The following is a 27884-nucleotide window of genomic DNA, read 5'->3' as shown; positions in this document are numbered from 1 at the left end:
ACATTTCAAGAAGAAGTAAGAATTGCAGTTGCAACAAAGCCTTGCTTGCCTACAAAGAGAGCAGCAATTTGGATTTGTTACTATGTTACCTAGAAGAATAACAAACTGTGCAAGGATGGAGGTTGTAGGAGCAAGGAGAAGTTGTCTGTAAAGTTGGTGGATGCCTATTTTCCATTTTGCAGTCCCTTGTCTCCCTCTTGTGGCCTCCTGGAGGCAACTAGCTGTGCAAAAAAAAGACAGCCTGGCGGCCGGCTGTTGCAGTGTTGCCCTCTCAGGCAACACTGAGTGACTGACTGAGCCTCACCGTCTTATATAAAGTTCAGACGGAACTTTGCACGTGTCATAGTGGAGCCCTCAGGATTCCAGAGCCAGCTTTCTGACATCATAATGGGGCCTCAGAGATAAAAGCCTGGGCCCAGGCAGTGTTGGTCAGTGCTGCTCAGCAGGCAGCACTGGACTGGACTGGATTACAGCTGATACAAGGTGTGAAGGAACAAGGGGTGGCTGTGGGCATGCACTTGCTGCCGCTGCCAGTGTTTATCTGCATGGCAGCAGGGCATTTGGGCGTTGCCAGGAAGGCGTTTTTATGTAGATTCCTCCTCTTTCAGCACTGCATTGTGGTGCAAGCAAAAGAAGCAAATCCTGTCTGGCTTCCTCTCCGGCCTTTATTCACCTCCCGTGTAGCTGTGAGTGTGTGAGCCTGCAGGGCCCCATGGAATTGCCTAGAAGTAGGCTGAATCGCTGCAAGGGCTGAACAGCAGTATCGGGCAGGCTCGGGCAATGCGCGGCCCGTTCGGGTTATCGCTTCTCGGCCTTTTGGCTAAGATCAAGTGTAGTATCTGTTCTTATCAGTTTAATATCTGATACGTCCCCTATCTGGGGACCATATATTAAATGGATTTTTAGAACAGGGAGATGGAAATAGAGCTTGCTCTGTCCACTCCACGCATTGACCTGGTATTGCAGTATTTCCAGGACCGGTGCACCCTTTCCTTATGTGTTGACTAAAAGCAGATTCCAAAAGTGTTTTTTGTCTTTGCTATTGTTTCTGTCTTTCTGAAGGGATCTCCCCTTTTAATCCCATTATTTCAACACCTGTTGGACAATGCATGAGTGATAATGAGCTCATTGATTAAATGCAATTAATGAATAGATTGCCACCTCTTGTTGTGTGTCGTCTGTGTTTCTGTGTTTCCGGCATTTCACATTGGAACACCTCATTCACCTTCCTTGTCTTCTCTCCGCCCTCCCTTTTAGGTAAGTTAAAGAGCTGCACCTGAGCCAGCCACTGATTGATTGATTGATTGATTGATTGATTGATTGATTGATTGATGCAGCACAACAGTCAAATAGTGGAGTGGAGTAGGGGAACAGCAAACAGCCAATAAAGCAGCCCGCCCGCTCGCCTGCCCGCCACAATGGACCTACCTGTGTACACTAGATGGATGTGATGGAATGTACTGTCGTCCCTACATTTCAAGAAGAAGTAAGAATTGCAGTTGCAACAAAGCCTTGCTTGCCTACAAAGAGAGCAGCAATTTGGATTTGTTACTATGTTACCTAGAAGAATAACAAACTGTGCAAGGATGGAGGTTGTAGGAGCAAGGAGAAGTTGTCTGTAAAGTTGGTGGATGCCTATTTTCCATTTTGCAGTCCCTTGTCTCCCTCTTGTGGCCTCCTGGAGGCAACTAGCTGTGCAAAAAAAAGACAGCCTGGCGGCCGGCTGTTGCAGTGTTGCCCTCTCAGGCAACACTGAGTGACTGACTGAGCCTCACCGTCTTATATAAAGTTCAGACGGAACTTTGCACGTGTCATAGTGGAGCCCTCAGGATTCCAGAGCCAGCTTTCTGACATCATAATGGGGCCTCAGAGATAAAAGCCTGGGCCCAGGCAGTGTTGGTCAGTGCTGCTCAGCAGGCAGCACTGGACTGGACTGGATTACAGCTGATACAAGGTGTGAAGGAACAAGGGGTGGCTGTGGGCATGCACTTGCTGCCGCTGCCAGTGTTTATCTGCATGGCAGCAGGGCATTTGGGCGTTGCCAGGAAGGCGTTTTTATGTAGATTCCTCCTCTTTCAGCACTGCATTGTGGTGCAAGCAAAAGAAGCAAATCCTGTCTGGCTTCCTCTCCGGCCTTTATTCACCTCCCGTGTAGCTGTGAGTGTGTGAGCCTGCAGGGCCCCATGGAATTGCCTACAAGTAGGCTGAATCGCTGCAAGGGCTGAACAGCAGTATCGGGCAGGCTCGGGCAACGCGCGGCCCGTTCGGGTTATCGCTTCTCGGCCTTTTGGCTAAGATCAAGTGTAGTATCTGTTCTTATCAGTTTAATATCTGATACGTCCCCTATCTGGGGACCATATATTAAATGGATTTTTAGAACAGGGAGATGGAAATAGAGCTTGCTCTGTCCACTCCACGCATTGACCTGGTATTGCAGTATTTCCAGGACCGGTGCACCCTTTCCTTATGTGTTGACTAAAAGCAGATTCCAAAAGTGTTTTTTGTCTTTGCTATTGTTTCTGTCTTTCTGAAGGGATCTCCCCTTTTAATCCCATTATTTCAACACCTGTTGGACAATGCATGAGTGATAATGAGCTCATTGATTAAATGCAATTAATGAATAGATTGCCACCTCTTGTTGTGTGTCGTCTGTGTTTCTGTGTTTCCGGCATTTCACATTGGAACACCTCATTCACCTTCCTTGTCTTCTCTCCGCCCTCCCTTTTAGGTAAGTTAAAGAGCTGCACCTGAGCCAGCCACTGATTGATTGATTGATTGATTGATTGATTGATTGATTGATTGATTGATTGATTGATTGATTGATTGATTGATGCAGCACAACAGTCAAATAGTGGAGTGGAGTAGGGGAACAGCAAACAGCCAATAAAGCAGCCCGCCCGCTCGCCTGCCCGCCACAATGGACCTACCTGTGTACACTAGATGGATGTGATGGAATGTACTGTCGTCCCTACATTTCAAGAAGAAGTAAGAATTGCAGTTGCAACAAAGCCTTGCTTGCCTACAAAGAGAGCAGCAATTTGGATTTGTTACTATGTTACCTAGAAGAATAACAAACTGTGCAAGGATGGAGGTTGTAGGAGCAAGGAGAAGTTGTCTGTAAAGTTGGTGGATGCCTATTTTCCATTTTGCAGTCCCTTGTCTCCCTCTTGTGGCCTCCTGGAGGCAACTAGCTGTGCAAAAAAAAGACAGCCTGGCGGCCGGCTGTTGCAGTGTTGCCCTCTCAGGCAACACTGAGTGACTGACTGAGCCTCACCGTCTTATATAAAGTTCAGACGGAACTTTGCACGTGTCATAGTGGAGCCCTCAGGATTCCAGAGCCAGCTTTCTGACATCATAATGGGGCCTCAGAGATAAAAGCCTGGGCCCAGGCAGTGTTGGTCAGTGCTGCTCAGCAGGCAGCACTGGACTGGACTGGATTACAGCTGATACAAGGTGTGAAGGAACAAGGGGTGGCTGTGGGCATGCACTTGCTGCCGCTGCCAGTGTTTATCTGCATGGCAGCAGGGCATTTGGGCGTTGCCAGGAAGGCGTTTTTATGTAGATTCCTCCTCTTTCAGCACTGCATTGTGGTGCAAGCAAAAGAAGCAAATCCTGTCTGGCTTCCTCTCCGGCCTTTATTCACCTCCCGTGTAGCTGTGAGTGTGTGAGCCTGCAGGGCCCCATGGAATTGCCTAGAAGTAGGCTGAATCGCTGCAAGGGCTGAACAGCAGTATCGGGCAGGCTCGGGCAACGCGCGGCCCGTTCGGGTTATCGCTTCTCGGCCTTTTGGCTAAGATCAAGTGTAGTATCTGTTCTTATCAGTTTAATATCTGATACGTCCCCTATCTGGGGACCATATATTAAATGGATTTTTAGAACAGGGAGATGGAAATAGAGCTTGCTCTGTCCACTCCACGCATTGACCTGGTATTGCAGTATTTCCAGGACCGGTGCACCCTTTCCTTATGTGTTGACTAAAAGCAGATTCCAAAAGTGTTTTTTGTCTTTGCTATTGTTTCTGTCTTTCTGAAGGGATCTCCCCTTTTAATCCCATTATTTCAACACCTGTTGGACAATGCATGAGTGATAATGAGCTCATTGATTAAATGCAATTAATGAATAGATTGCCACCTCTTGTTGTGTGTCGTCTGTGTTTCTGTGTTTCCGGCATTTCACATTGGAACACCTCATTCACCTTCCTTGTCTTCTCTCCGCCCTCCCTTTTAGGTAAGTTAAAGAGCTGCACCTGAGCCAGCCACTGATTGATTGATTGATTGATTGATTGATTGATTGATTGATTGATTGATGCAGCACAACAGTCAAATAGTGGAGTGGAGTAGGGGAACAGCAAACAGCCAATAAAGCAGCCCGCCCGCTCGCCTGCCCGCCACAATGGACCTACCTGTGTACACTAGATGGATGTGATGGAATGTACTGTCGTCCCTACATTTCAAGAAGAAGTAAGAATTGCAGTTGCAACAAAGCCTTGCTTGCCTACAAAGAGAGCAGCAATTTGGATTTGTTACTATGTTACCTAGAAGAATAACAAACTGTGCAAGGATGGAGGTTGTAGGAGCAAGGAGAAGTTGTCTGTAAAGTTGGTGGATGCCTATTTTCCATTTTGCAGTCCCTTGTCTCCCTCTTGTGGCCTCCTGGAGGCAACTAGCTGTGCAAAAAAAAGACAGCCTGGCGGCCGGCTGTTGCAGTGTTGCCCTCTCAGGCAACACTGAGTGACTGACTGAGCCTCACCGTCTTATATAAAGTTCAGACGGAACTTTGCACGTGTCATAGTGGAGCCCTCAGGATTCCAGAGCCAGCTTTCTGACATCATAATGGGGCCTCAGAGATAAAAGCCTGGGCCCAGGCAGTGTTGGTCAGTGCTGCTCAGCAGGCAGCACTGGACTGGACTGGATTACAGCTGATACAAGGTGTGAAGGAACAAGGGGTGGCTGTGGGCATGCACTTGCTGCCGCTGCCAGTGTTTATCTGCATGGCAGCAGGGCATTTGGGCGTTGCCAGGAAGGCGTTTTTATGTAGATTCCTCCTCTTTCAGCACTGCATTGTGGTGCAAGCAAAAGAAGCAAATCCTGTCTGGCTTCCTCTCCGGCCTTTATTCACCTCCCGTGTAGCTGTGAGTGTGTGAGCCTGCAGGGCCCCATGGAATTGCCTAGAAGTAGGCTGAATCGCTGCAAGGGCTGAACAGCAGTATCGGGCAGGCTCGGGCAACGCGCGGCCCGTTCGGGTTATCGCTTCTCGGCCTTTTGGCTAAGATCAAGTGTAGTATCTGTTCTTATCAGTTTAATATCTGATAAGTCCCCTATCTGGGGACCATATATTAAATGGATTTTTAGAACAGGGAGATGGAAATAGAGCTTGCTCTGTCCACTCCACGCATTGACCTGGTATTGCAGTATTTCCAGGACCGGTGCACCCTTTCCTTATGTGTTGACTAAAAGCAGATTCCAAAAGTGTTTTTTGTCTTTGCTATTGTTTCTGTCTTTCTGAAGGGATCTCCCCTTTTAATCCCATTATTTCAACACCTGTTGGACAATGCATGAGTGATAATGAGCTCATTGATTAAATGCAATTAATGAATAGATTGCCACCTCTTGTTGTGTGTCGTCTGTGTTTCTGTGTTTCCGGCATTTCACATTGGAACACCTCATTCACCTTCCTTGTCTTCTCTCCGCCCTCCCTTTTAGGTAAGTTAAAGAGCTGCACCTGAGCCAGCCACTGATTGATTGATTGATTGATTGATTGATTGATTGATTGATTGATTGATTGATTGATGCAGCACAACAGTCAAATAGTGGAGTGGAGTAGGGGAACAGCAAACAGCCAATAAAGCAGCCCGCCCGCTCGCCTGCCCGCCACAATGGACCTACCTGTGTACACTAGATGGATGTGATGGAATGTACTGTCGTCCCTACATTTCAAGAAGAAGTAAGAAGTGCAGTTGCAACAAAGCCTTGCTTGCCTACAAAGAGAGCAGCAATTTGGATTTGTTACTATGTTACCTAGAAGAATAACAAACTGTGCAAGGATGGAGGTTGTAGGAGCAAGGAGAAGTTGTCTGTAAAGTTGGTGGATGCCTATTTTCCATTTTGCAGTCCCTTGTCTCCCTCTTGTGGCCTCCTGGAGGCAACTAGCTGTGCAAAAAAAAGACAGCCTGGCGGCCGGCTGTTGCAGTGTTGCCCTCTCAGGCAACACTGAGTGACTGACTGAGCCTCACCGTCTTATATAAAGTTCAGACGGAACTTTGCACGTGTCATAGTGGAGCCCTCAGGATTCCAGAGCCAGCTTTCTGACATCATAATGGGGCCTCAGAGATAAAAGCCTGGGCCCAGGCAGTGTTGGTCAGTGCTGCTCAGCAGGCAGCACTGGACTGGACTGGATTACAGCTGATACAAGGTGTGAAGGAACAAGGGGTGGCTGTGGGCATGCACTTGCTGCCGCTGCCAGTGTTTATCTGCATGGCAGCAGGGCATTTGGGCGTTGCCAGGAAGGCGTTTTTATGTAGATTCCTCCTCTTTCAGCACTGCATTGTGGTGCAAGCAAAAGAAGCAAATCCTGTCTGGCTTCCTCTCCGGCCTTTATTCACCTCCCGTGTAGCTGTGAGTGTGTGAGCCTGCAGGGCCCCATGGAATTGCCTAGAAGTAGGCTGAATCGCTGCAAGGGCTGAACAGCAGTATCGGGCAGGCTCGGGCAACGCGCGGCCCGTTCGGGTTATCGCTTCTCGGCCTTTTGGCTAAGATCAAGTGTAGTATCTGTTCTTATCAGTTTAATATCTGATACGTCCCCTATCTGGGGACCATATATTAAATGGATTTTTAGAACAGGGAGATGGAAATAGAGCTTGCTCTGTCCACTCCACGCATTGACCTGGTATTGCAGTATTTCCAGGACCGGTGCACCCTTTCCTTATGTGTTGACTAAAAGCAGATTCCAAAAGTGTTTTTTGTCTTTGCTATTGTTTCTGTCTTTCTGAAGGGATCTCCCCTTTTAATCCCATTATTTCAACACCTGTTGGACAATGCATGAGTGATAATGAGCTCATTGATTAAATGCAATTAATGAATAGATTGCCACCTCTTGTTGTGTGTCGTCTGTGTTTCTGTGTTTCCGGCATTTCACATTGGAACACCTCATTCACCTTCCTTGTCTTCTCTCCGCCCTCCCTTTTAGGTAAGTTAAAGAGCTGCACCTGAGCCAGCCACTGATTGATTGATTGATTGATTGATTGATTGATTGATTGATTGATTGATTGATTGATTGATTGATTGATGCAGCACAACAGTCAAATAGTGGAGTGGAGTAGGGGAACAGCAAACAGCCAATAAAGCAGCCCGCCCGCTCGCCTGCCCGCCACAATGGACCTACCTGTGTACACTAGATGGATGTGATGGAATGTACTGTCGTCCCTACATTTCAAGAAGAAGTAAGAATTGCAGTTGCAACAAAGCCTTGCTTGCCTACAAAGAGAGCAGCAATTTGGATTTGTTACTATGTTACCTAGAAGAATAACAAACTGTGCAAGGATGGAGGTTGTAGGAGCAAGGAGAAGTTGTCTGTAAAGTTGGTGGATGCCTATTTTCCATTTTGCAGTCCCTTGTCTCCCTCTTGTGGCCTCCTGGAGGCAACTAGCTGTGCAAAAAAAAGACAGCCTGGCGGCCGGCTGTTGCAGTGTTGCCCTCTCAGGCAACACTGAGTGACTGACTGAGCCTCACCGTCTTATATAAAGTTCAGACGGAACTTTGCACGTGTCATAGTGGAGCCCTCAGGATTCCAGAGCCAGCTTTCTGACATCATAATGGGGCCTCAGAGATAAAAGCCTGGGCCCAGGCAGTGTTGGTCAGTGCTGCTCAGCAGGCAGCACTGGACTGGACTGGATTACAGCTGATACAAGGTGTGAAGGAACAAGGGGTGGCTGTGGGCATGCACTTGCTGCCGCTGCCAGTGTTTATCTGCATGGCAGCAGGGCATTTGGGCGTTGCCAGGAAGGCGTTTTTATGTAGATTCCTCCTCTTTCAGCACTGCATTGTGGTGCAAGCAAAAGAAGCAAATCCTGTCTGGCTTCCTCTCCGGCCTTTATTCACCTCCCGTGTAGCTGTGAGTGTGTGAGCCTGCAGGGCCCCATGGAATTGCCTAGAAGTAGGCTGAATCGCTGCAAGGGCTGAACAGCAGTATCGGGAAGGCTCGGGCAACGCGCGGCCCGTTCGGGTTATCGCTTCTCGGCCTTTTGGCTAAGATCAAGTGTAGTATCTGTTCTTATCAGTTTAATATCTGATACGTCCCCTATCTGGGGACCATATATTAAATGGATTTTTAGAACAGGGAGATGGAAATAGAGCTTGCTCTGTCCACTCCACGCATTGACCTGGTATTGCAGTATTTCCAGGACCGGTGCACCCTTTCCTTATGTGTTGACTAAAAGCAGATTCCAAAAGTGTTTTTTGTCTTTGCTATTGTTTCTGTCTTTCTGAAGGGATCTCCCCTTTTAATCCCATTATTTCAACACCTGTTGGACAATGCATGAGTGATAATGAGCTCATTGATTAAATGCAATTAATGAATAGATTGCCACCTCTTGTTGTGTGTCGTCTGTGTTTCTGTGTTTCCGGCATTTCACATTGGAACACCTCATTCACCTTCCTTGTCTTCTCTCCGCCCTCCCTTTTAGGTAAGTTAAAGAGCTGCACCTGAGCCAGCCACTGATTGATTGATTGATTGATTGATTGATTGATTGATTGATTGATTGATTGATTGATTGATTGATGCAGCACAACAGTCAAATAGTGGAGTGGAGTAGGGGAACAGCAAACAGCCAATAAAGCAGCCCGCCCGCTCGCCTGCCCGCCACAATGGACCTACCTGTGTACACTAGATGGATGTGATGGAATGTACTGTCGTCCCTACATTTCAAGAAGAAGTAAGAATTGCAGTTGCAACAAAGCCTTGCTTGCCTACAAAGAGAGCAGCAATTTGGATTTGTTACTATGTTACCTAGAAGAATAACAAACTGTGCAAGGATGGAGGTTGTAGGAGCAAGGAGAAGTTGTCTGTAAAGTTGGTGGATGCCTATTTTCCATTTTGCAGTCCCTTGTCTCCCTCTTGTGGCCTCCTGGAGGCAACTAGCTGTGCAAAAAAAAGACAGCCTGGCGGCCGGCTGTTGCAGTGTTGCCCTCTCAGGCAACACTGAGTGACTGACTGAGCCTCACCGTCTTATATAAAGTTCAGACGGAACTTTGCACGTGTCATAGTGGAGCCCTCAGGATTCCAGAGCCAGCTTTCTGACATCATAATGGGGCCTCAGAGATAAAAGCCTGGGCCCAGGCAGTGTTGGTCAGTGCTGCTCAGCAGGCAGCACTGGACTGGACTGGATTACAGCTGATACAAGGTGTGAAGGAACAAGGGGTGGCTGTGGGCATGCACTTGCTGCCGCTGCCAGTGTTTATCTGCATGGCAGCAGGGCATTTGGGCGTTGCCAGGAAGGCGTTTTTATGTAGATTCCTCCTCTTTCAGCACTGCATTGCGGTGCAAGCAAAAGAAGCAAATCCTGTCTGGCTTCCTCTCCGGCCTTTATTCACCTCCCGTGTAGCTGTGAGTGTGTGAGCCTGCAGGGCCCCATGGAATTGCCTAGAAGTAGGCTGAATCGCTGCAAGGGCTGAACAGCAGTATCGGGCAGGCTCGGGCAACGCGCGGCCCGTTCGGGTTATCGCTTCTCGGCCTTTTGGCTAAGATCAAGTGTAGTATCTGTTCTTATCAGTTTAATATCTGATACGTCCCCTATCTGGGGACCATATATTAAATGGATTTTTAGAACAGGGAGATGGAAATAGAGCTTGCTCTGTCCACTCCACGCATTGACCTGGTATTGCAGTATTTCCAGGACCGGTGCACCCTTTCCTTATGTGTTGACTAAAAGCAGATTCCAAAAGTGTTTTTTGTCTTTGCTATTGTTTCTGTCTTTCTGAAGGGATCTCCCCTTTTAATCCCATTATTTCAACACCTGTTGGACAATGCATGAGTGATAATGAGCTCATTGATTAAATGCAATTAATGAATAGATTGCCACCTCTTGTTGTGTGTCGTCTGTGTTTCTGTGTTTCCGGCATTTCACATTGGAACACCTCATTCACCTTCCTTGTCTTCTCTCCGCCCTCCCTTTTAGGTAAGTTAAAGAGCTGCACCTGAGCCAGCCACTGATTGATTGATTGATTGATTGATTGATTGATTGATTGATTGATTGATTGATTGATTGATGCAGCACAACAGTCAAATAGTGGAGTGGAGTAGGGGAACAGCAAACAGCCAATAAAGCAGCCCGCCCGCTCGCCTGCCCGCCACAATGGACCTACCTGTGTACACTAGATGGATGTGATGGAATGTACTGTCGTCCCTACATTTCAAGAAGAAGTAAGAATTGCAGTTGCAACAAAGCCTTGCTTGCCTACAAAGAGAGCAGCAATTTGGATTTGTTACTATGTTACCTAGAAGAATAACAAACTGTGCAAGGATGGAGGTTGTAGGAGCAAGGAGAAGTTGTCTGTAAAGTTGGTGGATGCCTATTTTCCATTTTGCAGTCCCTTGTCTCCCTCTTGTGGCCTCCTGGAGGCAACTAGCTGTGCAAAAAAAAGACAGCCTGGCGGCCGGCTGTTGCAGTGTTGCCCTCTCAGGCAACACTGAGTGACTGACTGAGCCTCACCGTCTTATATAAAGTTCAGACGGAACTTTGCACGTGTCATAGTGGAGCCCTCAGGATTCCAGAGCCAGCTTTCTGACATCATAATGGGGCCTCAGAGATAAAAGCCTGGGCCCAGGCAGTGTTGGTCAGTGCTGCTCAGCAGGCAGCACTGGACTGGACTGGATTACAGCTGATACAAGGTGTGAAGGAACAAGGGGTGGCTGTGGGCATGCACTTGCTGCCGCTGCCAGTGTTTATCTGCATGGCAGCAGGGCATTTGGGCGTTGCCAGGAAGGCGTTTTTATGTAGATTCCTCCTCTTTCAGCACTGCATTGTGGTGCAAGCAAAAGAAGCAAATCCTGTCTGGCTTCCTCTCCGGCCTTTATTCACCTCCCGTGTAGCTGTGAGTGTGTGAGCCTGCAGGGCCCCATGGAATTGCCTAGAAGTAGGCTGAATCGCTGCAAGGGCTGAACAGCAGTATCGGGCAGGCTCGGGCAACGCGCGGCCCGTTCGGGTTATCGCTTCTCGGCCTTTTGGCTAAGATCAAGTGTAGTATCTGTTCTTATCAGTTTAATATCTGATACGTCCCCTATCTGGGGACCATATATTAAATGGATTTTTAGAACAGGGAGATGGAAATAGAGCTTGCTCTGTCCACTCCACGCATTGACCTGGTATTGCAGTATTTCCAGGACCGGTGCACCCTTTCCTTATGTGTTGACTAAAAGCAGATTCCAAAAGTGTTTTTTGTCTTTGCTATTGTTTCTGTCTTTCTGAAGGGATCTCCCCTTTTAATCCCATTATTTCAACACCTGTTGGACAATGCATGAGTGATAATGAGCTCATTGATTAAATGCAATTAATGAATAGATTGCCACCTCTTGTTGTGTGTCGTCTGTGTTTCTGTGTTTCCGGCATTTCACATTGGAACACCTCATTCACCTTCCTTGTCTTCTCTCCGCCCTCCCTTTTAGGTAAGTTAAAGAGCTGCACCTGAGCCAGCCACTGATTGATTGATTGATTGATTGATTGATTGATTGATTGATTGATTGATTGATTGATTGATTGATGCAGCACAACAGTCAAATAGTGGAGTGGAGTAGGGGAACAGCAAACAGCCAATAAAGCAGCCCGCCCGCTCGCCTGCCCGCCACAATGGACCTACCTGTGTACACTAGATGGATGTGATGGAATGTACTGTCGTCCCTACATTTCAAGAAGAAGTAAGAATTGCAGTTGCAACAAAGCCTTGCTTGCCTACAAAGAGAGCAGCAATTTGGATTTGTTACTATGTTACCTAGAAGAATAACAAACTGTGCAAGGATGGAGGTTGTAGGAGCAAGGAGAAGTTGTCTGTAAAGTTGGTGGATGCCTATTTTCCATTTTGCAGTCCCTTGTCTCCCTCTTGTGGCCTCCTGGAGGCAACTAGCTGTGCAAAAAAAAGACAGCCTGGCGGCCGGCTGTTGCAGTGTTGCCCTCTCAGGCAACACTGAGTGACTGACTGAGCCTCACCGTCTTATATAAAGTTCAGACGGAACTTTGCACGTGTCATAGTGGAGCCCTCAGGATTCCAGAGCCAGCTTTCTGACATCATAATGGGGCCTCAGAGATAAAAGCCTGGGCCCAGGCAGTGTTGGTCAGTGCTGCTCAGCAGGCAGCACTGGACTGGACTGGATTACAGCTGATACAAGGTGTGAAGGAACAAGGGGTGGCTGTGGGCATGCACTTGCTGCCGCTGCCAGTGTTTATCTGCATGGCAGCAGGGCATTTGGGCGTTGCCAGGAAGGCGTTTTTATGTAGATTCCTCCTCTTTCAGCACTGCATTGTGGTGCAAGCAAAAGAAGCAAATCCTGTCTGGCTTCCTCTCCGGCCTTTATTCACCTCCCGTGTAGCTGTGAGTGTGTGAGCCTGCAGGGCCCCATGGAATTGCCTAGAAGTAGGCTGAATCGCTGCAAGGGCTGAACAGCAGTATCGGGCAGGCTCGGGCAACGCGCGGCCCGTTCGGGTTATCGCTTCTCGGCCTTTTGGCTAAGATCAAGTGTAGTATCTGTTCTTATCAGTTTAATATCTGATACGTCCCCTATCTGGGGACCATATATTAAATGGATTTTTAGAACAGGGAGATGGAAATAGAGCTTGCTCTGTCCACTCCACGCATTGACCTGGTATTGCAGTATTTCCAGGACCGGTGCACCCTTTCCTTATGTGTTGACTAAAAGCAGATTCCAAAAGTGTTTTTTGTCTTTGCTATTGTTTCTGTCTTTCTGAAGGGATCTCCCCTTTTAATCCCATTATTTCAACACCTGTTGGACAATGCATGAGTGATAATGAGCTCATTGATTAAATGCAATTAATGAATAGATTGCCACCTCTTGTTGTGTGTCGTCTGTGTTTCTGTGTTTCCGGCATTTCACATTGGAACACCTCATTCACCTTCCTTGTCTTCTCTCCGCCCTCCCTTTTAGGTAAGTTAAAGAGCTGCACCTGAGCCAGCCACTGATTGATTGATTGATTGATTGATTGATTGATTGATGCAGCACAACAGTCAAATAGTGGAGTGGAGTAGGGGAACAGCAAACAGCCAATAAAGCAGCCCGCCCGCTCGCCTGCCCGCCACAATGGACCTACCTGTGTACACTAGATGGATGTGATGGAATGTACTGTCGTCCCTACATTTCAAGAAGAAGTAAGAATTGCAGTTGCAACAAAGCCTTGCTTGCCTACAAAGAGAGCAGCAATTTGGATTTGTTACTATGTTACCTAGAAGAATAACAAACTGTGCAAGGATGGAGGTTGTAGGAGCAAGGAGAAGTTGTCTGTAAAGTTGGTGGATGCCTATTTTCCATTTTGCAGTCCCTTGTCTCCCTCTTGTGGCCTCCTGGAGGCAACTAGCTGTGCAAAAAAAAGACAGCCTGGCGGCCGGCTGTTGCAGTGTTGCCCTCTCAGGCAACACTGAGTGACTGACTGAGCCTCACCGTCTTATATAAAGTTCAGACGGAACTTTGCACGTGTCATAGTGGAGCCCTCAGGATTCCAGAGCCAGCTTTCTGACATCATAATGGGGCCTCAGAGATAAAAGCCTGGGCCCAGGCAGTGTTGGTCAGTGCTGCTCAGCAGGCAGCACTGGACTGGACTGGATTACAGCTGATACAAGGTGTGAAGGAACAAGGGGTGGCTGTGGGCATGCACTTGCTGCCGCTGCCAGTGTTTATCTGCATGGCAGCAGGGCATTTGGGCGTTGCCAGGAAGGCGTTTTTATGTAGATTCCTCCTCTTTCAGCACTGCATTGTGGTGCAAGCAAAAGAAGCAAATCCTGTCTGGCTTCCTCTCCGGCCTTTATTCACCTCCCGTGTAGCTGTGAGTGTGTGAGCCTGCAGGGCCCCATGGAATTGCCTAGAAGTAGGCTGAATCGCTGCAAGGGCTGAACAGCAGTATCGGGCAGGCTCGGGCAACGCGCGGCCCGTTCGGGTTATCGCTTCTCGGCCTTTTGGCTAAGATCAAGTGTAGTATCTGTTCTTATCAGTTTAATATCTGATAAGTCCCCTATCTGGGGACCATATATTAAATGGATTTTTAGAACAGGGAGATGGAAATAGAGCTTGCTCTGTCCACTCCACGCATTGACCTGGTATTGCAGTATTTCCAGGACCGGTGCACCCTTTCCTTATGTGTTGACTAAAAGCAGATTCCAAAAGTGTTTTTTGTCTTTGCTATTGTTTCTGTCTTTCTGAAGGGATCTCCCCTTTTAATCCCATTATTTCAACACCTGTTGGACAATGCATGAGTGATAATGAGCTCATTGATTAAATGCAATTAATGAATAGATTGCCACCTCTTGTTGTGTGTCGTCTGTGTTTCTGTGTTTCCGGCATTTCACATTGGAACACCTCATTCACCTTCCTTGTCTTCTCTCCGCCCTCCCTTTTAGGTAAGTTAAAGAGCTGCACCTGAGCCAGCCACTGATTGATTGATTGATTGATTGATTGATTGATTGATTGATTGATTGATTGATTGATTGATTGATGCAGCACAACAGTCAAATAGTGGAGTGGAGTAGGGGAACAGCAAACAGCCAATAAAGCAGCCCGCCCGCTCGCCTGCCCGCCACAATGGACCTACCTGTGTACACTAGATGGATGTGATGGAATGTACTGTCGTCCCTACATTTCAAGAAGAAGTAAGAATTGCAGTTGCAACAAAGCCTTGCTTGCCTACAAAGAGAGCAGCAATTTGGATTTGTTACTATGTTACCTAGAAGAATAACAAACTGTGCAAGGATGGAGGTTGTAGGAGCAAGGAGAAGTTGTCTGTAAAGTTGGTGGATGCCTATTTTCCATTTTGCAGTCCCTTGTCTCCCTCTTGTGGCCTCCTGGAGGCAACTAGCTGTGCAAAAAAAAGACAGCCTGGCGGCCGGCTGTTGCAGTGTTGCCCTCTCAGGCAACACTGAGTGACTGACTGAGCCTCACCGTCTTATATAAAGTTCAGACGGAACTTTGCACGTGTCATAGTGGAGCCCTCAGGATTCCAGAGCCAGCTTTCTGACATCATAATGGGGCCTCAGAGATAAAAGCCTGGGCCCAGGCAGTGTTGGTCAGTGCTGCTCAGCAGGCAGCACTGGACTGGACTGGATTACAGCTGATACAAGGTGTGAAGGAACAAGGGGTGGCTGTGGGCATGCACTTGCTGCCGCTGCCAGTGTTTATCTGCATGGCAGCAGGGCATTTGGGCGTTGCCAGGAAGGCGTTTTTATGTAGATTCCTCCTCTTTCAGCACTGCATTGTGGTGCAAGCAAAAGAAGCAAATCCTGTCTGGCTTCCTCTCCGGCCTTTATTCACCTCCCGTGTAGCTGTGAGTGTGTGAGCCTGCAGGGCCCCATGGAATTGCCTAGAAGTAGGCTGAATCGCTGCAAGGGCTGAACAGCAGTATCGGGCAGGCTCGGGCAACGCGCGGCCCGTTCGGGTTATCGCTTCTCGGCCTTTTGGCTAAGATCAAGTGTAGTATCTGTTCTTATCAGTTTAATATCTGATACGTCCCCTATCTGGGGACCATATATTAAATGGATTTTTAGAACAGGGAGATGGAAATAGAGCTTGCTCTGTCCACTCCACGCATTGACCTGGTATTGCAGTATTTCCAGGACCGGTGCACCCTTTCCTTATGTGTTGACTAAAAGCAGATTCCAAAAGTGTTTTTTGTCTTTGCTATTGTTTCTGTCTTTCTGAAGGGATCTCCCCTTTTAATCCCATTATTTCAACACCTGTTGGACAATGCATGAGTGATAATGAGCTCATTGATTAAATGCAATTAATGAATAGATTGCCACCTCTTGTTGTGTGTCGTCTGTGTTTCTGTGTTTCCGGCATTTCACATTGGAACACCTCATTCACCTTCCTTGTCTTCTCTCCGCCCTCCCTTTTAGGTAAGTTAAAGAGCTGCACCTGAGCCAGCCACTGATTGATTGATTGATTGATTGATTGATTGATTGATTGATTGATTGATGCAGCACAACAGTCAAATAGTGGAGTGGAGTAGGGGAACAGCAAACAGCCAATAAAGCAGCCCGCCCGCTCGCCTGCCCGCCACAATGGACCTACCTGTGTACACTAGATGGATGTGATGGAATGTACTGTCGTCCCTACATTTCAAGAAGAAGTAAGAATTGCAGTTGCAACAAAGCCTTGCTTGCCTACAAAGAGAGCAGCAATTTGGATTTGTTACTATGTTACCTAGAAGAATAACAAACTGTGCAAGGATGGAGGTTGTAGGAGCAAGGAGAAGTTGTCTGTAAAGTTGGTGGATGCCTATTTTCCATTTTGCAGTCCCTTGTCTCCCTCTTGTGGCCTCCTGGAGGCAACTAGCTGTGCAAAAAAAAGACAGCCTGGCGGCCGGCTGTTGCAGTGTTGCCCTCTCAGGCAACACTGAGTGACTGACTGAGCCTCACCGTCTTATATAAAGTTCAGACGGAACTTTGCACGTGTCATAGTGGAGCCCTCAGGATTCCAGAGCCAGCTTTCTGACATCATAATGGGGCCTCAGAGATAAAAGCCTGGGCCCAGGCAGTGTTGGTCAGTGCTGCTCAGCAGGCAGCACTGGACTGGACTGGATTACAGCTGATACAAGGTGTGAAGGAACAAGGGGTGGCTGTGGGCATGCACTTGCTGCCGCTGCCAGTGTTTATCTGCATGGCAGCAGGGCATTTGGGCGTTGCCAGGAAGGCGTTTTTATGTAGATTCCTCCTCTTTCAGCACTGCATTGTGGTGCAAGCAAAAGAAGCAAATCCTGTCTGGCTTCCTCTCCGGCCTTTATTCACCTCCCGTGTAGCTGTGAGTGTGTGAGCCTGCAGGGCCCCATGGAATTGCCTAGAAGTAGGCTGAATCGCTGCAAGGGCTGAACAGCAGTATCGGGAAGGCTCGGGCAACGCGCGGCCCGTTCGGGTTATCGCTTCTCGGCCTTTTGGCTAAGATCAAGTGTAGTATCTGTTCTTATCAGTTTAATATCTGATACGTCCCCTATCTGGGGACCATATATTAAATGGATTTTTAGAACAGGGAGATGGAAATAGAGCTTGCTCTGTCCACTCCACGCATTGACCTGGTATTGCAGTATTTCCAGGACCGGTGCACCCTTTCCTTATGTGTTGACTAAAAGCAGATTCCAAAAGTGTTTTTTGTCTTTGCTATTGTTTCTGTCTTTCTGAAGGGATCTCCCCTTTTAATCCCATTATTTCAACACCTGTTGGACAATGCATGAGTGATAATGAGCTCATTGATTAAATGCAATTAATGAATAGATTGCCACCTCTTGTTGTGTGTCGTCTGTGTTTCTGTGTTTCCGGCATTTCACATTGGAACACCTCATTCACCTTCCTTGTCTTCTCTCCGCCCTCCCTTTTAGGTAAGTTAAAGAGCTGCACCTGAGCCAGCCACTGATTGATTGATTGATTGATTGATTGATTGATTGATTGATTGATTGATTGATTGATGCAGCACAACAGTCAAATAGTGGAGTGGAGTAGGGGAACAGCAAACAGCCAATAAAGCAGCCCGCCCGCTCGCCTGCCCGCCACAATGGACCTACCTGTGTACACTAGATGGATGTGATGGAATGTACTGTCGTCCCTACATTTCAAGAAGAAGTAAGAATTGCAGTTGCAACAAAGCCTTGCTTGCCTACAAAGAGAGCAGCAATTTGGATTTGTTACTATGTTACCTAGAAGAATAACAAACTGTGCAAGGATGGAGGTTGTAGGAGCAAGGAGAAGTTGTCTGTAAAGTTGGTGGATGCCTATTTTCCATTTTGCAGTCCCTTGTCTCCCTCTTGTGGCCTCCTGGAGGCAACTAGCTGTGCAAAAAAAAGACAGCCTGGCGGCCGGCTGTTGCAGTGTTGCCCTCTCAGGCAACACTGAGTGACTGACTGAGCCTCACCGTCTTATATAAAGTTCAGACGGAACTTTGCACGTGTCATAGTGGAGCCCTCAGGATTCCAGAGCCAGCTTTCTGACATCATAATGGGGCCTCAGAGATAAAAGCCTGGGCCCAGGCAGTGTTGGTCAGTGCTGCTCAGCAGGCAGCACTGGACTGGACTGGATTACAGCTGATACAAGGTGTGAAGGAACAAGGGGTGGCTGTGGGCATGCACTTGCTGCCGCTGCCAGTGTTTATCTGCATGGCAGCAGGGCATTTGGGCGTTGCCAGGAAGGCGTTTTTATGTAGATTCCTCCTCTTTCAGCACTGCATTGTGGTGCAAGCAAAAGAAGCAAATCCTGTCTGGCTTCCTCTCCGGCCTTTATTCACCTCCCGTGTAGCTGTGAGTGTGTGAGCCTGCAGGGCCCCATGGAATTGCCTAGAAGTAGGCTGAATCGCTGCAAGGGCTGAACAGCAGTATCGGGCAGGCTCGGGCAACGCGCGGCCCGTTCGGGTTATCGCTTCTCGGCCTTTTGGCTAAGATCAAGTGTAGTATCTGTTCTTATCAGTTTAATATCTGATACGTCCCCTATCTGGGGACCATATATTAAATGGATTTTTAGAACAGGGAGATGGAAATAGAGCTTGCTCTGTCCACTCCACGCATTGACCTGGTATTGCAGTATTTCCAGGACCGGTGCACCCTTTCCTTATGTGTTGACTAAAAGCAGATTCCAAAAGTGTTTTTTGTCTTTGCTATTGTTTCTGTCTTTCTGAAGGGATCTCCCCTTTTAATCCCATTATTTCAACACCTGTTGGACAATGCATGAGTGATAATGAGCTCATTGATTAAATGCAATTAATGAATAGATTGCCACCTCTTGTTGTGTGTCGTCTGTGTTTCTGTGTTTCCGGCATTTCACATTGGAACACCTCATTCACCTTCCTTGTCTTCTCTCCGCCCTCCCTTTTAGGTAAGTTAAAGAGCTGCACCTGAGCCAGCCACTGATTGATTGATTGATTGATTGATTGATTGATTGATTGATTGATGCAGCACAACAGTCAAATAGTGGAGTGGAGTAGGGGAACAGCAAACAGCCAATAAAGCAGCCCGCCCGCTCGCCTGCCCGCCACAATGGACCTACCTGTGTACACTAGATGGATGTGATGGAATGTACTGTCGTCCCTACATTTCAAGAAGAAGTAAGAATTGCAGTTGCAACAAAGCCTTGCTTGCCTACAAAGAGAGCAGCAATTTGGATTTGTTACTATGTTACCTAGAAGAATAACAAACTGTGCAAGGATGGAGGTTGTAGGAGCAAGGAGAAGTTGTCTGTAAAGTTGGTGGATGCCTATTTTCCATTTTGCAGTCCCTTGTCTCCCTCTTGTGGCCTCCTGGAGGCAACTAGCTGTGCAAAAAAAAGACAGCCTGGCGGCCGGCTGTTGCAGTGTTGCCCTCTCAGGCAACACTGAGTGACTGACTGAGCCTCACCGTCTTATATAAAGTTCAGACGGAACTTTGCACGTGTCATAGTGGAGCCCTCAGGATTCCAGAGCCAGCTTTCTGACATCATAATGGGGCCTCAGAGATAAAAGCCTGGGCCCAGGCAGTGTTGGTCAGTGCTGCTCAGCAGGCAGCACTGGACTGGACTGGATTACAGCTGATACAAGGTGTGAAGGAACAAGGGGTGGCTGTGGGCATGCACTTGCTGCCGCTGCCAGTGTTTATCTGCATGGCAGCAGGGCATTTGGGCGTTGCCAGGAAGGCGTTTTTATGTAGATTCCTCCTCTTTCAGCACTGCATTGTGGTGCAAGCAAAAGAAGCAAATCCTGTCTGGCTTCCTCTCCGGCCTTTATTCACCTCCCGTGTAGCTGTGAGTGTGTGAGCCTGCAGGGCCCCATGGAATTGCCTAGAAGTAGGCTGAATCGCTGCAAGGGCTGAACAGCAGTATCGGGCAGGCTCGGGCAACGCGCGGCCCGTTCGGGTTATCGCTTCTCGGCCTTTTGGCTAAGATCAAGTGTAGTATCTGTTCTTATCAGTTTAATATCTGATACGTCCCCTATCTGGGGACCATATATTAAATGGATTTTTAGAACAGGGAGATGGAAATAGAGCTTGCTCTGTCCACTCCACGCATTGACCTGGTATTGCAGTATTTCCAGGACCGGTGCACCCTTTCCTTATGTGTTGACTAAAAGCAGATTCCAAAAGTGTTTTTTGTCTTTGCTATTGTTTCTGTCTTTCTGAAGGGATCTCCCCTTTTAATCCCATTATTTCAACACCTGTTGGACAATGCATGAGTGATAATGAGCTCATTGATTAAATGCAATTAATGAATAGATTGCCACCTCTTGTTGTGTGTCGTCTGTGTTTCTGTGTTTCCGGCATTTCACATTGGAACACCTCATTCACCTTCCTTGTCTTCTCTCCGCCCTCCCTTTTAGGTAAGTTAAAGAGCTGCACCTGAGCCAGCCACTGATTGATTGATTGATTGATTGATTGATTGATTGATTGATTGATTGATTGATTGATTGATTGATTGATGCAGCACAACAGTCAAATAGTGGAGTGGAGTAGGGGAACAGCAAACAGCCAATAAAGCAGCCCGCCCGCTCGCCTGCCCGCCACAATGGACCTACCTGTGTACACTAGATGGATGTGATGGAATGTACTGTCGTCCCTACATTTCAAGAAGAAGTAAGAATTGCAGTTGCAACAAAGCCTTGCTTGCCTACAAAGAGAGCAGCAATTTGGATTTGTTACTATGTTACCTAGAAGAATAACAAACTGTGCAAGGATGGAGGTTGTAGGAGCAAGGAGAAGTTGTCTGTAAAGTTGGTGGATGCCTATTTTCCATTTTGCAGTCCCTTGTCTCCCTCTTGTGGCCTCCTGGAGGCAACTAGCTGTGCAAAAAAAACACAGCCTGGCGGCCGGCTGTTGCAGTGTTGCCCTCTCAGGCAACACTGAGTGACTGACTGAGCCTCACCGTCTTATATAAAGTTCAGACGGAACTTTGCACGTGTCATAGTGGAGCCCTCAGGATTCCAGAGCCAGCTTTCTGACATCATAATGGGGCCTCAGAGATAAAAGCCTGGGCCCAGGCAGTGTTGGTCAGTGCTGCTCAGCAGGCAGCACTGGACTGGACTGGATTACAGCTGATACAAGGTGTGAAGGAACAAGGGGTGGCTGTGGGCATGCACTTGCTGCCGCTGCCAGTGTTTATCTGCATGGCAGCAGGGCATTTGGGCGTTGCCAGGAAGGCGTTTTTATGTAGATTCCTCCTCTTTCAGCACTGCATTGTGGTGCAAGCAAAAGAAGCAAATCCTGTCTGGCTTCCTCTCCGGCCTTTATTCACCTCCCGTGTAGCTGTGAGTGTGTGAGCCTGCAGGGCCCCATGGAATTGCCTAGAAGTAGGCTGAATCGCTGCAAGGGCTGAACAGCAGTATCGGGCAGGCTCGGGCAACGCGCGGCCCGTTCGGGTTATCGCTTCTCGGCCTTTTGGCTAAGATCAAGTGTAGTATCTGTTCTTATCAGTTTAATATCTGATACGTCCCCTATCTGGGGACCATATATTAAATGGATTTTTAGAACAGGGAGATGGAAATAGAGCTTGCTCTGTCCACTCCACGCATTGACCTGGTATTGCAGTATTTCCAGGACCGGTGCACCCTTTCCTTATGTGTTGACTAAAAGCAGATTCCAAAAGTGTTTTTTGTCTTTGCTATTGTTTCTGTCTTTCTGAAGGGATCTCCCCTTTTAATCCCATTATTTCAACACCTGTTGGACAATGCATGAGTGATAATGAGCTCATTGATTAAATGCAATTAATGAATAGATTGCCACCTCTTGTTGTGTGTCGTCTGTGTTTCTGTGTTTCCGGCATTTCACATTGGAACACCTCATTCACCTTCCTTGTCTTCTCTCCGCCCTCCCTTTTAGGTAAGTTAAAGAGCTGCACCTGAGCCAGCCACTGATTGATTGATTGATTGATTGATTGATTGATTGATTGATTGATTGATTGATTGATGCAGCACAACAGTCAAATAGTGGAGTGGAGTAGGGGAACAGCAAACAGCCAATAAAGCAGCCCGCCCGCTCGCCTGCCCGCCACAATGGACCTACCTGTGTACACTAGATGGATGTGATGGAATGTACTGTCGTCCGTACATTTCAAGAAGAAGTAAGAATTGCAGTTGCAACAAAGCCTTGCTTGCCTACAAAGGGAGCAGCAATTTGGATTTGTTACTATGTTACCTAGAAGAATAACAAACTGTGCAAGGATGGAGGTTGTAGGAGCAAGGAGAAGTTGTCTGTAAAGTTGGTGGATGCCTATTTTCCATTTTGCAGTCCCTTGTCTCCCTCTTGTGGCCTCCTGGAGGCAACTAGCTGTGCAAAAAAAAGACAGCCTGGCGGCCGGCTGTTGCAGTGTTGCCCTCTCAGGCAACACTGAGTGACTGACTGAGCCTCACCGTCTTATATAAAGTTCAGACGGAACTTTGCACGTGTCATAGTGGAGCCCTCAGGATTCCAGAGCCAGCTTTCTGACATCATAATGGGGCCTCAGAGATAAAAGCCTGGGCCCAGGCAGTGTTGGTCAGTGCTGCTCAGCAGGCAGCACTGGACTGGACTGGATTACAGCTGATACAAGGTGTAAAGGAACAAGGGGTGGCTGTGGGCATGCACTTGCTGCCGCTGCCAGTGTTTATCTGCATGGCAGCAGGGCATTTGGGCGTTGCCAGGAAGGCGTTTTTATGTAGATTCCTCCTCTTTCAGCACTGCATTGTGGTGCAAGCAAAAGAAGCAAATCCTGTCTGGCTTCCTCTCCGGCCTTTATTCACCTCCCGTGTAGCTGTGAGTGTGTGAGCCTGCAGGGCCCCATGGAATTGCCTAGAAGTAGGCTGAATCGCTGCAAGGGCTGAACAGCAGTATCGGGCAGGCTCGGGCAACGCGCGGCCCGTTCGGGTTATCGCTTCTCGGCCTTTTGGCTAAGATCAAGTGTAGTATCTGTTCTTATCAGTTTAATATCTGATACGTCCCCTATCTGGGGACCATATATTAAATGGATTTTTAGAACAGGGAGATGGAAATAGAGCTTGCTCTGTCCACTCCACGCATTGACCTGGTATTGCAGTATTTCCAGGACCGGTGCACCCTTTCCTTATGTGTTGACTAAAAGCAGATTCCAAAAGTGTTTTTTGTCTTTGCTATTGTTTCTGTCTTTCTGAAGGGATCTCCCCTTTTAATCCCATTATTTCAACACCTGTTGGACAATGCATGAGTGATAATGAGCTCATTGATTAAATGCAATTAATGAATAGATTGCCACCTCTTGTTGTGTGTCGTCTGTGTTTCTGTGTTTCCGGCATTTCACATTGGAACACCTCATTCACCTTCCTTGTCTTCTCTCCGCCCTCCCTTTTAGGTAAGTTAAAGAGCTGCACCTGAGCCAGCCACTGATTGATTGATTGATTGATTGATTGATTGATTGATTGATTGATTGATTGATTGATTGATTGATGCAGCACAACAGTCAAATAGTGGAGTGGAGTAGGGGAACAGCAAACAGCCAATAAAGCAGCCCGCCCGCTCGCCTGCCCGCCACAATGGACCTACCTGTGTACACTAGATGGATGTGATGGAATGTACTGTCGTCCCTACATTTCAAGAAGAAGTAAGAATTGCAGTTGCAACAAAGCCTTGCTTGCCTACAAAGAGAGCAGCAATTTGGATTTGTTACTATGTTACCTAGAAGAATAACAAACTGTGCAAGGATGGAGGTTGTAGGAGCAAGGAGAAGTTGTCTGTAAAGTTGGTGGATGCCTATTTTCCATTTTGCAGTCCCTTGTCTCCCTCTTGTGGCCTCCTGGAGGCAACTAGCTGTGCAAAAAAAAGACAGCCTGGCGGCCGGCTGTTGCAGTGTTGCCCTCTCAGGCAACACTGAGTGACTGACTGAGCCTCACCGTCTTATATAAAGTTCAGACGGAACTTTGCACGTGTCATAGTGGAGCCCTCAGGATTCCAGAGCCAGCTTTCTGACATCATAATGGGGCCTCAGAGATAAAAGCCTGGGCCCAGGCAGTGTTGGTCAGTGCTGCTCAGCAGGCAGCACTGGACTGGACTGGATTACAGCTGATACAAGGTGTGAAGGAACAAGGGGTGGCTGTGGGCATGCACTTGCTGCCGCTGCCAGTGTTTATCTGAATGGCAGCAGGGCATTTGGGCGTTGCCAGGAAGGCGTTTTTATGTAGATTCCTCCTCTTTCAGCACTGCATTGTGGTGCAAGCAAAAGAAGCAAATCCTGTCTGGCTTCCTCTCCGGCCTTTATTCACCTCCCGTGTAGCTGTGAGTGTGTGAGCCTGCAGGGCCCCATGGAATTGCCTAGAAGTAGGCTGAATCGCTGCAAGGGCTGAACAGCAGTATCGGGCAGGCTCGGGCAACGCGCGGCCCGTTCGGGTTATCGCTTCTCGGCCTTTTGGCTAAGATCAAGTGTAGTATCTGTTCTTATCAGTTTAATATCTGATACGTCCCCTATCTGGGGACCATATATTAAATGGATTTTTAGAACAGGGAGATGGAAATAGAGCTTGCTCTGTCCACTCCACGCATTGACCTGGTATTGCAGTATTTCCAGGACCGGTGCACCCTTTCCTTATGTGTTGACTAAAAGCAGATTCCAAAAGTGTTTTTTGTCTTTGCTATTGTTTCTGTCTTTCTGAAGGGATCTCCCCTTTTAATCCCATTATTTCAACACCTGTTGGACAAGGCATGAGTGATAATGAGCTCATTGATTAAATGCAATTAATGAATAGATTGCCACCTCTTGTTGTGTGTCGTCTGTGTTTCTGTGTTTCCGGCATTTCACATTGGAACACCTCATTCACCTTCCTTGTCTTCTCTCCGCCCTCCCTTTTAGGTAAGTTAAAGAGCTGCACCTGAGCCAGCCACTGATTGATTGATTGATTGATTGATTGATTGATTGATTGATTGATTGATTGATTGATTGATTGATTGATGCAGCACAACAGTCAAATAGTGGAGTGGAGTAGGGGAACAGCAAACAGCCAATAAAGCAGCCCGCCCGCTCGCCTGCCCGCCACAATGGACCTACCTGTGTACACTAGATGGATGTGATGGAATGTACTGTCGTCCCTACATTTCAAGAAGAAGTAAGAATTGCAGTTGCAACAATGCCTTGCTTGCCTACAAAGAGAGCAGCAATTTGGATTTGTTACTATGTTACCTAGAAGAATAACAAACTGTGCAAGGATGGAGGTTGTAGGAGCAAGGAGAAGTTGTCTGTAAAGTTGGTGGATGCCTATTTTCCATTTTGCAGTCCCTTGTCTCCCTCTTGTGGCCTCCTGGAGGCAACTAGCTGTGCAAAAAAAAGACAGCCTGGCGGCCGGCTGTTGCAGTGTTGCCCTCTCAGGCAACACTGAGTGACTGACTGAGCCTCACCGTCTTATATAAAGTTCAGACGGAACTTTGCACGTGTCATAGTGAGCCCTCAGGATTCCAGAGCCAGCTTTCTGACATCATAATGGGGCCTCAGAGATAAAAGCCTGGGCCCAGGCAGTGTTGGTCAGTGCTGCTCAGCAGGCAGCACTGGACTGGACTGGATTACAGCTGATACAAGGTGTGAAGGAACAAGGGGTGGCTGTGGGCATGCACTTGCTGCCACTGCCAGTGTTTATCTGCATGGCAGCAGGGCATTTGGGCGTTGCCAGGAAGGCGTTTTTATGTAGATTCCTCCTCTTTCAGCACTGCATTGTGGTGCAAGCAAAAGAAGCAAATCCTGTCTGGCTTCCTCTCCGGCCTTTATTCACCTCCCGTGTAGCTGTGAGTGTGTGAGCCTGCAGGGCCCCATGGAATTGCCTAGAAGTAGGCTGAATCGCTGCAAGGGCTGAACAGCAGTATCGGGCAGGCTCGGGCAACGCGCGGCCCGTTCGGGTTATCGCTTCTCGGCCTTTTGGCTAAGATCAAGTGTAGTATCTGTTCTTATCAGTTTAATATCTGATACGTCCCCTATCTGGGGACCATATATTAAATGGATTTTTAGAACAGAGAGATGGAAATAGAGCTTGCTCTGTCCACTCCACGCATTGACCTGGTATTGCAGTATTTCCAGGACCGGTGCACCCTTTCCTTATGTGTTGACTAAAAGCAGATTCCAAAAGTGTTTTTTGTCTTTGCTATTGTTTCTGTCTTTCTGAAGGGATCTCCCCTTTTAATCCCATTATTTCAACACCTGTTGGACAATGCATGAGTGATAATGAGCTCATTGATTAAATGCAATTAATGAATAGATTGCCACCTCTTGTTGTGTGTCGTCTGTGTTTCTGTGTTTCCGGCATTTCACATTGGAACACCTCATTCACCTTCCTTGTCTTCTCTCCGCCCTCCCTTTTAGGTAAGTTAAAGAGCTGCACCTGAGCCAGCCACTGATTGATTGATTGATTGATTGATTGATTGATTGATTGATTGATTGATTGATTGATTGATGCAGCACAACAGTCAAATAGTGGAGTGGAGTAGGGGAACAGCAAACAGCCAATAAAGCAGCCCGCCCGCTCGCCTGCCCGCCACAATGGACCTACCTGTGTACACTAGATGGATGTGATGGAATGTACTGTCGTCCCTACATTTCAAGAAGAAGTAAGAATTGCAGTTGCAACAAAGCCTTGCTTGCCTACAAAGAGAGCAGCAATTTGGATTTGTTACTATGTTACCTAGAAGAATAACAAACTGTGCAAGGATGGAGGTTGTAGGAGCAAGGAGAAGTTGTCTGTAAAGTTGGTGGATGCCTATTTTCCATTTTGCAGTCCCTTGTCTCCCTCTTGTGGCCTCCTGGAGGCAACTAGCTGTGCAAAAAAAAGACAGCCTGGCGGCCGGCTGTTGCAGTGTTGCCCTCTCAGGCAACACTGAGTGACTGACTGAGCCTCACCGTCTTATATAAAGTTCAGACGGAACTTTGCACGTGTCATAGTGGAGCCCTCAGGATTCCAGAGCCAGCTTTCTGACATCATAATGGGGCCTCAGAGATAAAAGCCTGGGCCCAGGCAGTGTTGGTCAGTGCTGCTCAGCAGGCAGCACTGGACTGGACTGGATTACAGCTGATACAAGGTGTGAAGGAACAAGGGGTGGCTGTGGGCATGCACTTGCTGCCGCTGCCAGTGTTTATCTGCATGGCAGCAGGGCATTTGGGCGTTGCCAGGAAGGCGTTTTTATGTAGATTCCTCCTCTTTCAGCACTGCATTGTGGTGCAAGCAAAAGAAGCAAATCCTGTCTGGCTTCCTCTCCGGCCTTTATTCACCTCCCGTGTAGCTGTGAGTGTGTGAGCCTGCAGGGCCCCATGGAATTGCCTAGAAGTAGGCTGAATCGCTGCAAGGGCTGAACAGCAGTATCGGGCAGGCTCGGGCAACGCGCGGCCCGTTCGGGTTATCGCTTCTCGGCCTTTTGGCTAAGATCAAGTGTAGTATCTGTTCTTATCAGTTTAATATCTGATACGTCCCCTATCTGGGGACCATATATTAAATGGATTTTTAGAACAGGGAGATGGAAATAGAGCTTGCTCTGTCCACTCCACGCATTGACCTGGTATTGCAGTATTTCCAGGACCGGTGCACCCTTTCCTTATGTGTTGACTAAAAGCAGATTCCAAAAGTGTTTTTTGTCTTTGCTATTGTTTCTGTCTTTCTGAAGGGATCTCCCCTTTTAATCCCATTATTTCAACACCTGTTGGACAATGCATGAGTGATAATGAGCTCATTGATTAAATGCAATTAATGAATAGATTGCC

The 27884-nt window shown here is 47.7% G+C and overlaps 19 non-coding genes across 19 annotated transcripts; all 19 read left to right on the top strand.

Annotated features, from left to right (window-relative positions):
* The first annotated feature begins 800 nt into the window (after positions 1 to 800).
* On the top strand, positions 801 to 991 carry LOC142734914 (U2 spliceosomal RNA). The gene has a single exon (XR_012880445.1). It is a non-coding gene; the product is annotated as a U2 spliceosomal RNA (small nuclear RNA).
* Positions 992 to 2271: 1280 nt separating this feature from the next.
* LOC142734913 (U2 spliceosomal RNA) lies at positions 2272 to 2462 on the top strand. Its single transcript, XR_012880444.1, has one exon. It is a non-coding gene; the product is annotated as a U2 spliceosomal RNA (small nuclear RNA).
* Positions 2463 to 3770: 1308 nt separating this feature from the next.
* On the top strand, positions 3771 to 3961 carry LOC142734911 (U2 spliceosomal RNA). Its single transcript, XR_012880442.1, has one exon. It is a non-coding gene; the product is annotated as a U2 spliceosomal RNA (small nuclear RNA).
* A 1284-nt stretch (positions 3962 to 5245) lies between these two features.
* On the top strand, positions 5246 to 5436 carry LOC142734857 (U2 spliceosomal RNA). The gene has a single exon (XR_012880394.1). It is a non-coding gene; the product is annotated as a U2 spliceosomal RNA (small nuclear RNA).
* Positions 5437 to 6728: 1292 nt separating this feature from the next.
* Positions 6729 to 6919, top strand: LOC142734910 (U2 spliceosomal RNA). Its single transcript, XR_012880441.1, has one exon. It is a non-coding gene; the product is annotated as a U2 spliceosomal RNA (small nuclear RNA).
* A 1304-nt stretch (positions 6920 to 8223) lies between these two features.
* On the top strand, positions 8224 to 8414 carry LOC142734909 (U2 spliceosomal RNA). The gene has a single exon (XR_012880440.1). It is a non-coding gene; the product is annotated as a U2 spliceosomal RNA (small nuclear RNA).
* Positions 8415 to 9714: 1300 nt separating this feature from the next.
* Positions 9715 to 9905, top strand: LOC142734907 (U2 spliceosomal RNA). Its single transcript, XR_012880439.1, has one exon. It is a non-coding gene; the product is annotated as a U2 spliceosomal RNA (small nuclear RNA).
* A 1296-nt stretch (positions 9906 to 11201) lies between these two features.
* Positions 11202 to 11392, top strand: LOC142734906 (U2 spliceosomal RNA). The gene has a single exon (XR_012880438.1). It is a non-coding gene; the product is annotated as a U2 spliceosomal RNA (small nuclear RNA).
* Positions 11393 to 12692: 1300 nt separating this feature from the next.
* On the top strand, positions 12693 to 12883 carry LOC142734905 (U2 spliceosomal RNA). The gene has a single exon (XR_012880437.1). It is a non-coding gene; the product is annotated as a U2 spliceosomal RNA (small nuclear RNA).
* A 1272-nt stretch (positions 12884 to 14155) lies between these two features.
* On the top strand, positions 14156 to 14346 carry LOC142734856 (U2 spliceosomal RNA). The gene has a single exon (XR_012880393.1). It is a non-coding gene; the product is annotated as a U2 spliceosomal RNA (small nuclear RNA).
* Positions 14347 to 15646: 1300 nt separating this feature from the next.
* LOC142734904 (U2 spliceosomal RNA) lies at positions 15647 to 15837 on the top strand. Its single transcript, XR_012880436.1, has one exon. It is a non-coding gene; the product is annotated as a U2 spliceosomal RNA (small nuclear RNA).
* A 1284-nt stretch (positions 15838 to 17121) lies between these two features.
* Positions 17122 to 17312, top strand: LOC142734903 (U2 spliceosomal RNA). Its single transcript, XR_012880435.1, has one exon. It is a non-coding gene; the product is annotated as a U2 spliceosomal RNA (small nuclear RNA).
* A 1292-nt stretch (positions 17313 to 18604) lies between these two features.
* LOC142734902 (U2 spliceosomal RNA) lies at positions 18605 to 18795 on the top strand. The gene has a single exon (XR_012880434.1). It is a non-coding gene; the product is annotated as a U2 spliceosomal RNA (small nuclear RNA).
* A 1280-nt stretch (positions 18796 to 20075) lies between these two features.
* LOC142734901 (U2 spliceosomal RNA) lies at positions 20076 to 20266 on the top strand. The gene has a single exon (XR_012880433.1). It is a non-coding gene; the product is annotated as a U2 spliceosomal RNA (small nuclear RNA).
* Positions 20267 to 21570: 1304 nt separating this feature from the next.
* Positions 21571 to 21761, top strand: LOC142734899 (U2 spliceosomal RNA). Its single transcript, XR_012880431.1, has one exon. It is a non-coding gene; the product is annotated as a U2 spliceosomal RNA (small nuclear RNA).
* Positions 21762 to 23053: 1292 nt separating this feature from the next.
* Positions 23054 to 23244, top strand: LOC142734898 (U2 spliceosomal RNA). The gene has a single exon (XR_012880430.1). It is a non-coding gene; the product is annotated as a U2 spliceosomal RNA (small nuclear RNA).
* A 1300-nt stretch (positions 23245 to 24544) lies between these two features.
* On the top strand, positions 24545 to 24735 carry LOC142734896 (U2 spliceosomal RNA). Its single transcript, XR_012880429.1, has one exon. It is a non-coding gene; the product is annotated as a U2 spliceosomal RNA (small nuclear RNA).
* A 1303-nt stretch (positions 24736 to 26038) lies between these two features.
* Positions 26039 to 26229, top strand: LOC142734860 (U2 spliceosomal RNA). The gene has a single exon (XR_012880397.1). It is a non-coding gene; the product is annotated as a U2 spliceosomal RNA (small nuclear RNA).
* A 1296-nt stretch (positions 26230 to 27525) lies between these two features.
* On the top strand, positions 27526 to 27716 carry LOC142734895 (U2 spliceosomal RNA). Its single transcript, XR_012880428.1, has one exon. It is a non-coding gene; the product is annotated as a U2 spliceosomal RNA (small nuclear RNA).
* Positions 27717 to 27884: the final 168 nt, after the last annotated feature.

Source organism: Rhinoderma darwinii, unplaced genomic scaffold (assembly GCF_050947455.1).
Source record: "Rhinoderma darwinii isolate aRhiDar2 unplaced genomic scaffold, aRhiDar2.hap1 Scaffold_986, whole genome shotgun sequence".
NCBI lineage: Eukaryota > Metazoa > Chordata > Amphibia > Anura > Rhinodermatidae > Rhinoderma > Rhinoderma darwinii.
Note: the sequence above shows the minus strand (reverse complement) of the source record. Positions and strands in the feature narration are given on the sequence as shown.